The following is a 14,175-nucleotide window of genomic DNA, read 5'->3' on the forward strand; positions in this document are numbered from 1 at the left end:
CCCTGAAGGCGGAGAGAGCTCGCGTCTCGCTCGGCTGCAGGGTAGGTTCTGTGTCGTGAGTGCTCTATGGTATGAAACTTCTCCGAGCAGCCGCCGCGGAGCCCCCACCGCCTCGGCCCCAGCGGGTGGCAAGCGGGGGCCCGGGGCAGTGCCCAGCGGCCAGCAGCACCCCAAGAGACAGTTGTGGGAGCCAGCCGCTATGGGGGCCGCCCTAGCCTCTCCGCGAGGCCGGGAACCTCCCATTAGAGGCAAGCAGAAGAGATTTCTAGGAGCGCCCGCCCAGCCGCACCCCTAACTTGGAGCCGAGGAAATGTACAACAGCCACCCTTAGCAGGCTGCGCCGGGGAGAGGGTGGTGCCGCTCCGGCAGGAAGGCTCTTTTCCTTCGAAGGACAGCGGTGGGGCACCGGAGAACCTGAACAGGGGGACACGCTAGCCCCTTTGTGGCGCTTGCACCCCCTTGAGAGTTGGCTGGTCAGCCCACAGTTCGGCGCTCCCCTTCCCCCAACCCCGTGTCTATGGAGTCTGTTGTGAGTTGCTGTGACAACAGTAGGAGCTGCCCTAAGGGGCTTGCAAAACACCTTACCTTGTCTCTGTGTGCTCAGCTTTCGGGGAAAACAGCAAAGGGGGAGAAGTGCAGACAAGAGAATCCACCCTCCTCCCCGTCCTCCCCCAAAAAAGAAAGTGGAAGGAAGGCACAACTATGTAAAAATGTATCATTAGAGCCTACTGTTAGCTGCACCGTTTCCATCCCCAGCAGTATCAAACATCTCAACTGAGGAGCAATGTCAATATTTAGACTTGGACAAGCCAGAAAGTTAGAAGGAAGCTCCAAGCACAGGGTTTTGACTTGGCTTTGCACGTCAGCACACAAGCTGTGCCTTTGGAGCTGACTGTACACATTTGTTGAGGGGAAAATGCATGAAGGTTGATACATACACAGAGGCACCCAGATCTAGGAACATCTAGGAAGTTAAGACTAGAAGAGCCACCTTGACTTTGAACCTCCCTGTCCTGTGCTGTTCACAGAGCCCTGTAGAATTCCAGCCAGATGCTCAGCTTGAGGTTTCACTAGTTTGGGGCTTCCCCACCCCCAACCAGAGCTGTGCTGCACATTTCAACACTGACATATTCTAAACTGAAAAAAAAAAATACTGTTATCAGTGTTTTTCATCTTTATATAAGTCCTCTCACTACCAGCAGATAGTAAATAGTAGGCTGTGTTTGTTTGATCTAGGCAAGCCTTAGTCAGACTTTTCCAAACATACTCTGACAAATTTGTTTACAAACACTATTTAGAAATTTAGAATTGCATTTCATTTCCAGTAACCTTACAGATGCCTAAGAGAGTCACTGATTGCTAGAAAGTAAACATCAGCTCTTTTCAGTGTAAATAATGTCTGCATACTGCTCCACAGGTGGAGTGGGCAATAAATTATTATGTTAAACAAGGTTTCCTCTGAGATTCCTGGATCATATTTGGACATCTTAGAGGGAAGGAGATTTAACCAGTTGATCCTGTTGTGGACTGTTTTGGAAAATGATTCAGAAGCACTAATATCACAGTCAATATTCTTCTTAACTTGCCCATTCTTTTTTTTCCCAGATTTTGAAGGTAGTGTAAATTTTAAATGTATACGGTTGTGTGTGATCATACAGGTGGATGTTATTGGCTCAATAATACAACTTCTTAACTCTACAAATATAACAGGAAAAACCAGAACTGTTTGGTCTTTCATTATAGCTATATTGTCTAAAAATGCTATTTTAGAGGAACAGCATGCCCACGTCCTATGACTTCTGAATTGGAAAATGCATGTAAGATTCTCATTGTTCCCATCCATCAGTTTGTGGGCAAATGTTTTTTGGCTTTGGGGTTTTTTTGTGTTTTTTGTTTTTTGTTTTTTTTTTGGTATCATCCCCAAGTTCTCGAAAATATATTTTCACAAATGCTACAAAATGCTAACCTGACTATTTCAGGATGTATTTGACCCAAAGAAATGCCACTTTACACTAGCACTTGGCAAAGGTAAAGCAAATTTTGCCCTTTTGGGAAGGAGGGGAGAAAACAACATATATTGAAAACTTTCGAGGCTCTCCATGTGTTCCTGCAGGCAGTAGAATTTATAAAGTATTTCTCTCTTTTATGTAGGTAAGTCCAGCTGTGAGCAGGGTGTTCTGTTCTTCACTTCCAGCAAGCCAGGTCAGTGTCTTTGTGCAAAACCATGATGATAGATTCATGACATCCTAATTCTGAGCATGCATTTCAGAAGATGTTTCTTAGTCATTTGTCTTTAAAAGAAAATTGTCTTTGTCATTTTTTATGGACTCAGTTATGAACATCACAAGTTCATTGATTGCTAAAACTATTCTTTACTCTGTGAGTACAATGGTACAGACGTGGGCCTTGAATCAGTTTGTCCAGTATAAGACTTTTTTTTTTAATTCACTTTGAGTGTCAAAAAGGTGCCAGACAGTTGAGGATACAGGGCATCTGGGTGCTTGATAATTGAGCTTTTACCTCTAATCTTAGCCCTCTGGAGCAGCAAGAAACTTGATATAATAAGAGCTGACATTTATTGAGCATGAATCAAAGTTCAGATAATGTGCTGCATTCTTTATATTCATGTTCTCAGTGTTCTAAATTTTAAAAGATTAAAACAACAACAACAACAAAAACTCTGTGAGGTGAAACGATCCTCTTGAGTCCCAAGCTACAGGTGAGGAATTGGAAGTGTAGAGATGTTAGATAATATATTCAATTCCTACTTCTAGTAAATGGCACAAATAGAATTTTGAAAAAATTTTTTCCTTCTCTAAGACCTAAATCTCTAGTTGAAAAATTCTTCTCCAATAGAGAAATGGAAGCCAAAAAAGCTTAAATTACTTGTCTAATATAGCTTATCTAAGATAATTACCACTCATATAATAACACTCAATGGCCCAGCTGTTGCAAAAAAAATGCATTCTGTTATCTTAAGCACAATACTGAAATTTTAAGTATTCTTGCGTACTTTCTGGCATGGCACTGTCAAAGACACAGGAAAGTTTTTATCGTGGGGTCTCTGGCCTTAAAGATTTTACAAATGGATTTAAAAAGCAAGATATTAAACATTCATGTATTTTAAAACTAGAGAATAAATCAAGATCATACATTTCAGAAGGCTGAATTTGGGGTCAGCAGTACATTTACAAGAAGTTCAGTGTTTTCCACTCTGTGATATTACTTTGCAATTCCTTGTATGCAAGGAAAAAAAATTTCCAAGCACGTTTTTTCGTCCGTATAAATGATAAATGGGTGAGAGTTTGGGGAAGGACAGAATGTAGAATTTCAGCCCAACAGGGAGAGATTTTGCAGTCATCCGGAACTACTAAATTACAGTATCTCAAACTCAAAAGACATTATTGCTTCAAAAGCGTTGTAACAAAATCACGAGCTGTTTGAATCTGCACAGCATCTTTCAAGAAAGCATTATAATTTGGTGTGATGTTTAAAAGTACTGAATTTTTTTTCTGGAACCTCAGTTTGTCTGAAAAGTACCACGTAGATGAATTTGGATATATAATAGATAAATCTCAACCAAAATCCTGAAAATGACCAATATCTAAAGGTTAAGCAAGACATTTTCAGTTTCTGCCAGAATTGGTAACCTTCTCTTCCCCATTCTTCCTTTTCCCCCTCTTTCTTTCTATACAATAATTTGTAACAGTTGTTAATCCTTCTTGGGGAGTTTTTTAATAAATAAGTAATAAAAAGTGAAATAAGGAACAAATTGCTAAAGAAATCGTTAAGATATCTTTTTTAATGTACTGATACTCCCAACTCAAGCTAGTAGCTCCAAAGCTTAGTTAGTGAGTTTCCGCATTTAAGAGGTTGTTATAAGCTGTCCTTTAACAGCTTTGTCCTGTAAAAGTTGCTACATAGTGAATCATTACAAAATAGGTCACATTCCATAAGAGCACTATTATTATTGGAAAGATCCCATTATAGGCCAAGACCTCATCGCAACTGATATATGGTTAGTTGTAATAATGGTATGTCATAAAAATATCAATATAGCAACCATAACCTATAATTTATTTAAAATAGTACAATTATACTTTGAATCATATAATGTTATGGACAAAAGTGGAATTAGCACGGTCTCTCCAATAAGAATCACTTAATTAGCAATCATTTGTTTTCTCTTTTGAACTTCAGTAGGCTTTAGTCAATATGCATGACTTGTCTTTTTTAAAAATGGCTGGAAACATTTGAAACTTTACTGTTTTTGCTTGGGACTTGTACCTGTAGAAAACAGAGGAATTTTTCATGTTTTCTCTTGGTCTTCCTTTTAGAAAATGGGCACTTCAATCTTGTTATTTAAAATCCTCCCTCTGGCTTCATGCAATAGGGTTTAAAGAACACAGGTGATTTGCATCTGGTTCTTGTGTTTATTTTCTTCTCTCCATTAGGCTTCCCACCATCCACACAACACCAAAACAAAACTGGGAGAGGGAAAAATGTGTCACAAAAAGTGTTTGTAGACAAGGGCAGGAGGTGAGAGAGTGTGTGAATGGTAGGGGAGGGGAGAGGAGAGAGAAGGAAAGGCTTTCGGGGGAGCCCAGGAGGCAGTCACTGAAATGGAGGGGATATTTACAGATTGGTAATTTGTCAGCGTTATTTTTTTTCTGTTTTTTTAGTTTATAAACAAATTAAAGCCACCTTCTCCTCTTTCTAACACCTTTTGTTTCTTGTGTGCATAGGGCAAAAATTGGGAAGTGGGCAAATAAAAACACTGACAGTGAAGTGTGGATATGACTGCTGCTCTGGCCCTTCCCACATGTCCCAGGACACTCCTGTCTTCAAATGCTCCCTGCAGTGGTGCCATCAGACACATCAGCATGTCTCTAATCAGGCTTTATTCACAAAAGGGCAAATTGCCAAGTTTCGCAAAGAAAGAGGTGACAGTAGGTCTGGAAGAAAGCAATTATGTGTCTCCACTGTACACCTGAGTTTATTTATTGCCTAGACACTGGTTAATGGCAAGGTCCCAGCATTTGTAAGGTTACGACCTCAGGCTCTATCCCTCTGTGGAGAAATTTCCTTTGAATTGTCAGCCGACCATAGACCAAACCCATAATGACCGCTGTGATAACAATAACTAGCATTTATGTTCTGACTAGATGCCACTTTACCTGCATTATAGTTAATATTCATTATCAAGTCTAATTTTACAGAGGCAAAATATGGAACTCAGAGATGTTAAGTTAAAGAGCTACTAGGAAAGAGAGCTTGGATTTGCACCCAAGTCTATCTAAGCATTTAAATATATATTTGTTCTAAATGAACTCAGAAAACTCACACACACGCGTACACACACACACACACACACACACACACACACACACACACACACACTTTAAGTTATTTCATTCCAGATTACCCTTGCAGATGGTGGAGTATAGAAGTTAAATAATTATTCTTATGGGTTTTTATTAATTTAAAAAATTTTAATTTAACTTGAACTGCAATAGCTGTTTTACCTGGACAAATTGGGTAACTCTTCAGGTCATTTCTAATACATTTTTTGATGGAAGTTACAATCTTAAACAGTTGAGTCAAGGAGGGTTAAATCATGAAGCTAGGAGGGTTCTTATTAAGGATACTTAGTTCATCCTCATATGGATGAAAAACACCGGCACTCAGAGAAGGGAGGTAACTTGACCATTCTCATAGTTAATAAGTGACACAGCCTGAACTGAACCCAGGTTTCCAAGTCCCAGCCAGAGCTCAGTTCCATTACATAACACTGCCTGAAAAGTGCCAAGTCTTCTAAAAAACCCTCCAACCTAGCCAGAAATACAACTAGCAAGTATGAAGTACATCCAAAACCCAAAGGAACATCCAGAAATGGGTGATAAGAGGATTCCAGCTGTGTTAAGATATGGTGGATACTAGGAGAACCTCAATTATCTTCCATAGCACTGAGACAGAACAGTCTTTTTATCTTATTCAAAACATGACACCCCATACTCTGATCCTTTCCAAGCTGTCTTTGTTGAGTGATCTGTTTGGTGCTTTTTCACATTGACCAGGCTCTGGCTTTTAAGTATGCAATGTAGGTGAAATATGATCTCACTTTCCTCAGCTGTAAAATGGGAGCAATATCACCTCTCAGAGGATTATGAGGATGTTGTAACATTACACATGCGAAGCACATAGTAGGTGTTCTGTAAGGGTTAGTTTCAGCTTGGCCTTCTTAGAGTATCTCAAAGGAAAATGTTGTAGCACATCAGGGCAGTTATATCATTTTACCCCTAAGTTTACTGGAGTCATTTGAATTTTGATTTTGAAAGGGATGGTTATAGTAACCTTGTGTACTGAGTAAAAACAAGCCCAGTGGTCTCTCAGGGTGCCAGTGACCCAGTCTTCATTACATTTGTTTTTGTTTTTTTCTCTTTTTGAATTGGGGGTGTCTCACTCTGTCGCTAGGCTGGAGTGCAGTGGCATGATCATGGCTCACCTCCTGGTGATCCTTCTGCCTCAGCCTCCCAAGTAGCTGGGACTACAGACATGTGCCAACACATCTGGCAGGTGTTTTGATTTTTTGTTGAGACATGGTCTTGCTATGTTGCCTAGGTTAGATATTTCTTCACACTCTAGGGTTGCCAGAGTTTACTTGAATTGAATTATTTTATTGCTGTAGTTTGCTACATACTGATACCGTGCTCCTCTAAGAGATGTGTGGCTCTCATTTTCTTTCCCATGCAAGCATCTAATGTGTTTTCTACATAGACCTTTGCATCTCAAACACAACTATTCTCTTTCCAGTCAAATAACTAAGAACTATTTCCAGAATTATTATTGTCAGTAGAAAATTTTTGCTTTGAATTTTGTAACATGTGAGACTTTTTTAGCTTGATTTTGGTTAACTGTAACATTGAGTATGTGGGGTGTGGTGGTCTTTTCTTTTTATCGTATGTTCCTGAGTGATATATCGATAAGAAAAGCATAAACACTACAACCTCCTCCCTTTCATCCTAGGCACTTGATAACTACCCTGGCCTAAATTACATCTCTGGGAAGTGTTTTGTACACTCCTCTCCCAGCTGCCACACTTTGTCATGTGGCACTTGCTGCCCTGCTTTGGACATTTGGAACCAAGTTTTTGGCAACGGGTCCTATTCAGCACATACATGGAGGAAAGCTACTGCTGTGATTTTTTTTTTTTTTAACTTGTACCTGTTTTTCCTTTTTTAGTAATAATCCAAGTGGCCTAGAATAGAGTTTATTTTCCTGGTGGTGCAATTTTCCTCTCAGTATTTGGCAAGTGTATATGGCAAGATGTATGTCCTTTTCTTTAAATTTAGGGGGGTAGCAATTATGTTTTCCTCAGTGCTACAAAGTGGCTAAACTGTGGCTAGGTGTTTAGAAATCACCAGTTGCTAGGTTATCCCTAACCTGGTTATGAAACTCCAGCTGGTTATTTGTAAGTTTCAGTTCTTACCAAGGAGTTAATTATTTTTAAAGCAGTGCTCAAACTTCAGTGTGCATACAATAAGAACAGGCATCTTGTTAAAATACAGACTCTGATCCAGGAGTTCCATGGTGGGACCTGAGACTATGCATTTCTCTCAGGCTCCCCACTGATGCCAGTGCTGCGGATCTGAAGCCCACACTCTGAGTAGTGAAGTTCTAAAACGCAGTGGTTACTACATCTTATGCTGACTTTCATGCTTTTATAGGCCAGCGCTAGACCACCTTGTTTGCTTATTTCTTAAACCATAATAGAGAATCTTAAACACGGGAGAGGCATAGACAGTGGTGGGTTTGTAATCAGCCACTCTCTGGGGAAAAAAGAATTAATATATGTGCATATACTAGTTGATGATATATTTTACTGACATGAAGATTTATAAATAATAAATTCTACAATACTTCTTATTACAAATGTCATATAGCCAGTTGGGTCTCACAGAAGGCTTTCGTTGGTTTTTGCAGAACTCTTCTATCTCTAGGCCAACCTATGGTGCAACGGATGAGGCAATGTAGTTCCCATATGAAAATGTTGGCTGATATTTTCCTTTATGTTAATGAGTAAGACAAAAATGAAACATCAAAGACATATGTCAGAACTGTACTGATTCGCCAAATGTGTGAATGGCTTCTTTGCTGAAATGGATAATGGCTTTTAAATACTGAAAGAATATTTTTCTCAAATGTACTATTCATAATGTAACTCCTACACATGGAGCACACTTTTTTTTTTCTCTAAATCGGAGTCTCACTTGTCGCCCAGGCTGGAGTGCAGTGGCACACTCATGGCCACCACAGCCTCAACCTACTGGGCTCAGGTGATCCTTCCACCTCAACCTTCCAAGTAGCTGGAACCACAGGCATGTGCCACCATGCCCGGTTAATTTTTTTGATTTATTGTAGAGATGAGGTCTCACCATGTTGCTCAGGCTGGTCTTGAATCCCTGAACTCAGGCAATCCTCTCGCCTCCGCCTCTCAAAGTGCTGGAACTACAGGCGTGAGCCACTGAGTTCGGCTATACTTAAAAATTTTTTTTTTTTTTTGAGTTGGAGTCTCACTCTGTGGCCCAGACTGGAGTGCAGTGGCCGCTCCCGGCTACCGCAGCCTCCACCTGCTGGGCTTCAGCGATCTTTCCATCTCAGTCTTCCAAGTAGCTGGAACTACAGGCGCACGCTACCACGCCCAGCTAATTTTTTATTTATTGTAGAGATGAGATCTCACCAGGTTGCCCAGGCGGGTCTCGAACCCGCAGGCTCACGCAATCCACTCACCTCAGCCTCCCAAAGTGCAGGATTACAGGCTGAGCCACCGAGCCCGGCTTATACTTTAATATTTAATTTGCATTATTAACATTTTTTTTTTACATCTAGATAATCAACAGAACAATAAAACAAGCCCTGATGTGTAGTGGTTGCCAATTTCTGTGGTGTAAATGCTCTCACCGTAGCCAATTTCAAGCAAATGATGTAACTAAGCATAGTTGGGAAGAGGTGGCACAGTGTCACACCATATAGATAAACTTGACATACACAGCCACAAAAGTATAGATACTAGTAAAATATAGTAAAATAACTAGAAAGTGATGAGTTTTGAGTATTTGTTATCTTTGTTTTTCATATAATATATTAAATTGTAAAAGTGCATAATTTAATTTTTAATGCTGGCATTATTTTAATGGGCTTGCAAAATCCCTACAAATTTCACAACTGGTTCTCACATGGTGTACTTGAGTACTGACTGTCTTAAATGTAGATCTTTTGGTCCAGTGATTCTCAACCATGCTTTACATTGGAATACCCCAAAGAACGTATGACCTGCAGTTTCAGTAGATTCACTGCTAGAGCCCAGGAATCTGAACTAAAACTGAAGTATATCTTATAGAAAGAGAAACAAATTATAAATAGATAACAAAAATTTTCCACAAGTTGAACATACCCACAAAAACAGCACCTAAACACAGAAGCAGAACATTCATTATCAGCACTGAAAGACCTTCTCATGTCCCCATCCTGTGACTGCCCAACCAAGATAACCTCTATCTTGACTTCAAATACTTTTGGACTTTGTATAAAAAAAAAATCATATCCTATATACTCTTTTGTGTCTGGCTTCACTATTATGTTTGTGATATATATCTATAATGTATGTAACAGTAGTTCATTCATTTTTAGTGATGTATAGTTAGTTGTTCATTGTGTGAATAGACCTCAATTCATTATTTTTTATTTATTACATTGTTGATGGGTTGTTTCTAGCTATTTACTGTTATGGGCTGTGTGCCAAAAGCATTCCTGTCAGACAGCAGTATGCAAAACAAAACAAATCCCTCAATGATTCCAATGAGCAGCCAATCTTTTGACTGCCCTCGCTACAACTCCACCTTCTCTCATTTTTTTTTGAGTTGGAATCTCACTCAGTTGCCCACACTGGAGTGCAGTGGCTGCTCCCGGCCACCACAGCCTCGACCTGCTGGGCTCCAGCAATCCTTCCGCCTCAGCCTTCCAAGTAGCTGGAACTACAGGCGCGTGCTACCACTCCCGGCTAATTTTTTGATTTATTGTAGAGATGAGGTCTCGCCAAGTTGCCCAGGCAGGTCTCGAACCCGCGGGCTCAGGCAATCCACTCACCTCAGCCTCCCAAAGGCGCGGGATTACAGGCTGAGCCACCGAGCCCGGCTCACCTTCTCTCTTTTATTTCTCATAGCATGACCAGAGTCATTGATTCTGTTGGATTGGTGTACTTTTGGTGCCATAAGCCACAAAGCCATGTTCCTCTATTCATGACAGCGTGTTCTCCCGGCTCTTTTCAGTAGAGGTTCACCCACTTCTCCTTGCATCAACACATCTGCATATGTTCTCTCTAAATAGGGATGAGATTTGGCCTCACATAAGTAATCACGGGAGAATAATAGACATGGTAGTCATGGCGCCAAAGGCTAAATTTGGCAGCTGATCATTAAGGCTCCTGGAAAGAAGTTTCAAGTAAGGGAAATTGTTTCCCTTTGTGTGTATCAAACAAAAATTAACAATGAACCCTTAGATCAGAGTCTAGTATTTTTAAAACTATTTGAAGTAGAGCTGAAGAGACTCTCTTCTGATATGACTACTGAAATCTTTCAACATCTCATAACTTGATCTGGAAAGATTAGAGAATGGTTTCCCATTTGCTTGCCCCTAGAGTTCAGCAAGTATTCAGCAAGTGTATCCTTGTTTCATTGTTCTAGGCTGAGGGGCTGTGTCGTGTGTGTGTGTGTGTGTGTGTGTGTGTGTGTGTGTGTGTGTGTGTGTGTGTGTTTGTGGTTGGGCCTGTTGAAATGTTAGTTCCTTTGATATAAGTAAAGGGAGTTAATTAACAGGGAACTCCATGATGATATTGTTGATGAATGGATGATGTCTGCTCAGAATTGAAAAGAAGGTTCCTGGAGCAGCAGGATTGTTTCTTACCATATGAAAGGTACTTCACATAAAGCTCTCAAGGTACACAGAGAGGTCAAGGGTAGAAATTAATTTCACATAATGAAAGGTGTTCTCATATCTGAAGTTACTCTATTCCCTGTTTTTCTTACCTCCTCACCCTGCTTTTTGCAAAATTTCTTTGTTACACAAATAACATATGCTCATTTTAGAAGAGGTGGAATATATAAATAAGAAAAAAATTAAAATTAACTATAATCCTACCCCATAAAAGATGTTGGCATTAATATTTTAGTGTATCTCTATCTTAATTTTTTTTTTTTTTTTTGAGTTGGAGTCTCACTCTGTCACCCAGGCTGAAGTGCAGTGGCACACACGCTCACGGCCACTCCAGCTGGGCTGCTGGGCTCTCTGGCGATCCTTCCACCTCAGCCTTCCAAGTAGCTGGAACTACAGGTGTGTGCTACTATGCCTGGCTAATTTTTTTATTTATTGTAGAGACCAGGTCTCGCCAAGTTGCCCGGGCTCCTCTTGAACCCACGGGCTCAGGCAATCCCCTCGCCTCAGCCTCCCAAAGTGCTGGGATTATAGGCTGAGCCACTGAACCTGGCCTATCTTAAATTTTTTGTATGTGAGTACATAATTTGTAAGGAACGATGACATTCTGTAAGTTTTTTCATTTAAATACATATCTTGAATATTTTAATATAACAATAAATATACTGTAACACATTTTTGATGGCTATGTACTCTTTCATTATATGGACATATGTTTGTTTTTCTATAACTGATCCCCTGTGGTTGGATTTATGAAGTTATTTTCAATATTTTATTTCTATAAATAGTGGTATGATGAACATTCTTTCATTAAAATTTTTTTTGTATACACTATTTTTCCAGGAATCTAGTCTTATAATTAAGTGAAAGTTATGGACATTTTGAAGCCAGTTGCACTCCAGATTAGTATCACTTTCCACTTCTGTTTTTTGAAATTGTAGAATCTTTCAAGTAATAATTTCTACTTAAAGTTAGAGAGTTTAGGGACATGTCCTGAAAATACTAGCTAGAATCTATTCATTGCTATTGACCAGTTACCTCAAAGAAAATATGGGAATGTAAGAAGTCTGGTTAATTGTCCACCAGCCCTTTTGTACTTATGGTCTAACTTTGCTATGAATTCCTAAACAAAATAGTTTCTTCATTTGACTGTATTAGAGCATAACCTAATCCTAACTGGAATAATATCATATCATAAATGTTTAAATGCAATTGTTTGTCATGGTATCTGAAGATTTTATAGCAAGCACTCTCTCTGGTGCCACAGAAGCTAACCTAGTGACAGATTTAGAGAATGCTTTCAATGAGTAACTTACTGCAGAGCACCGTTGAGATTTTTCATGAGGATGGATTTTTAAACACCTATAGTCTTCACACTTGCTATTAGCTTTTACAGATAAGTACTTAAAACTTGGACATCTCAAAAAGACTTGACTAGTATTTTTTAATTATTAATTCTTGACAAAGCTTCTTGATCTAGCCCTTAACTTAGGCTCACCCACATGAGGACAATAGGCCTCAAAATCAATGCATAGACTTTTTTTTCTTACATTTAAAAAAACATTGAAATATAACACAGAGAAATGTTTACAGAACACAAATGTACACTTGATGAATTTTTGCAAACTAAACCTACCTATATAACCAGCATCTAGATCAGGAACTAGAACACCACCAGCACCCCACTTCTGGTCACTACTTCACACCACTCTCAGTGCATTTGAAACATTTCACATTTTATGTCCAGGAGTAAGTTCTTCATTTACATAATCTAATTTTTTTACTGAATTATTACTTTATATTAGCAAACTACTGTCAGCTTCAATCAAGATGTCTTCCTTTGTAACTAAAAGTGTGTGGAAGTCTGTCTTGCCAATTAAAGATGATGACATTAAATTCAGGCACTGAGTATACATCAATATTTATATATTTGTGATTTCCAGGTACACAAATACATATACAGCATGCATACCAGCACATTTAGAACTACTTTCTTCTTAATGAATGTAAAGTGGAATTATATTATATTGATCCAAGCTTAAAATATCTTAACTACAATTGATTGCCACTGAGTCCTTCATGTGCTCTGTTTTCAAACAGTTTTTTAAATTGCTCATTTCAGTTACCATAAGCATTCCCTTTGAACACTAAAGATTTAAAAGTCAAGAATTTTTCATCTTCTGTTTGAGATAGAATTTTATGGGTTTGTCCTAGGTAGCCACAGCTGTCTTTTTATATGGTCCAATTTCTGGGTCTAATATTCAGCAAAATATCATTTCAATTCCTGTGCTTTTTTTTTATTTGAAAGCTTGAGTCAGGGAAAAAACAGATTTAGCAGACTCACTATGGTTTATAAATATATGGTTTTGAAAAACAATTTATGCCTTATTAAAATTCATTTATTTTTATTGAATCCTATCAGTGTATTCTTAGTGGAATTAGCAATCAGGGGTTATATTTATGTACCCATTATTTTCTCTAAAAGCTAAAATGTGCTTCCCACTATAGAAGCAATACATCTAAGAATGTTATTCAGTCATAAAAAGTAATGAAGTTTTGATAGATGCTACAACATGGATGAACTCGAAAATATTATGCTAAGTGGAAGAAGATGGACACAGCAGGCCATATACTGCACGATTCCATTTATATGAAGTGTCCAGAATGGGCAAATCCATAGAGACCGAAGGTAAATTAGTAGTTGCTAGAACTCAGAGGAGGTGGAATAGAAAATGACTGCTAATGGGAAGTGTTCTGGAATTAGATCACGGGAATGATTGTACAACTTTGTGAATATCGTAAACACTACCGAGTGTTGGTACACTTTAAAAGGATGAGTTTTATGGCACATAGATTTTTTTCCAGTTGTTTTTAAGGTAATACATATACATTGTAAAAATATGAAAACTGAAAAAAGTAGAAAAATGGCAGGAACAAATTATGGCCCTATTATCCGAGCAACAATTGCTGTTACCTGCTGAGTGTATTTCTTTCCCATTTATTTTCCATGTATTATTGTTGCAGGGGGAAGAGGTTGATGTTGCTTCCTATTAGATGACAGAGACATATTTATTATGTTTTAGGTAGTCATTTATTAATATTCACTACAAATCAAAAAATTGGCTGGGCTGGTGGTGTGGCATGTACCTGTAGCTTCAGCTACTCAGAAGGCTGAGGTGGAAGGAT

The 14,175-nt window shown here is 38.9% G+C and overlaps 1 protein-coding gene across 7 annotated transcripts in view; it reads left to right on the forward strand.

Annotated features, from left to right (window-relative positions):
* RHOBTB1 (Rho related BTB domain containing 1) overlaps positions 1 to 14,175 on the forward strand; it is a 147,930-nt gene that overhangs the window by 56,692 nt on the left and 77,063 nt on the right. For 5 of the 7 annotated variants that reach the window (XM_021716009.1, XM_008064938.2, XM_021716011.1 and 2 more), the window contains one exon: positions 2,152 to 2,202. The exons of 1 other annotated variant lie outside the window; for it this stretch is intronic. The gene's annotated coding sequence lies outside the window, so the exon portion shown is untranslated. Of the gene's footprint in view, positions 42 to 2,151; positions 2,203 to 14,175 lie in introns of those variants that run through there. One more of the 7 variants, XM_008064937.1, reaches the window with a different exon arrangement.

This window comes from Carlito syrichta, unplaced genomic scaffold (genome assembly GCF_000164805.1).
Source record: "Carlito syrichta isolate Samal-C Ts95f unplaced genomic scaffold, Tarsius_syrichta-2.0.1 Scaffold308110, whole genome shotgun sequence".
Taxonomy (NCBI): Eukaryota; Metazoa; Chordata; class Mammalia; order Primates; family Tarsiidae; genus Carlito; species Carlito syrichta.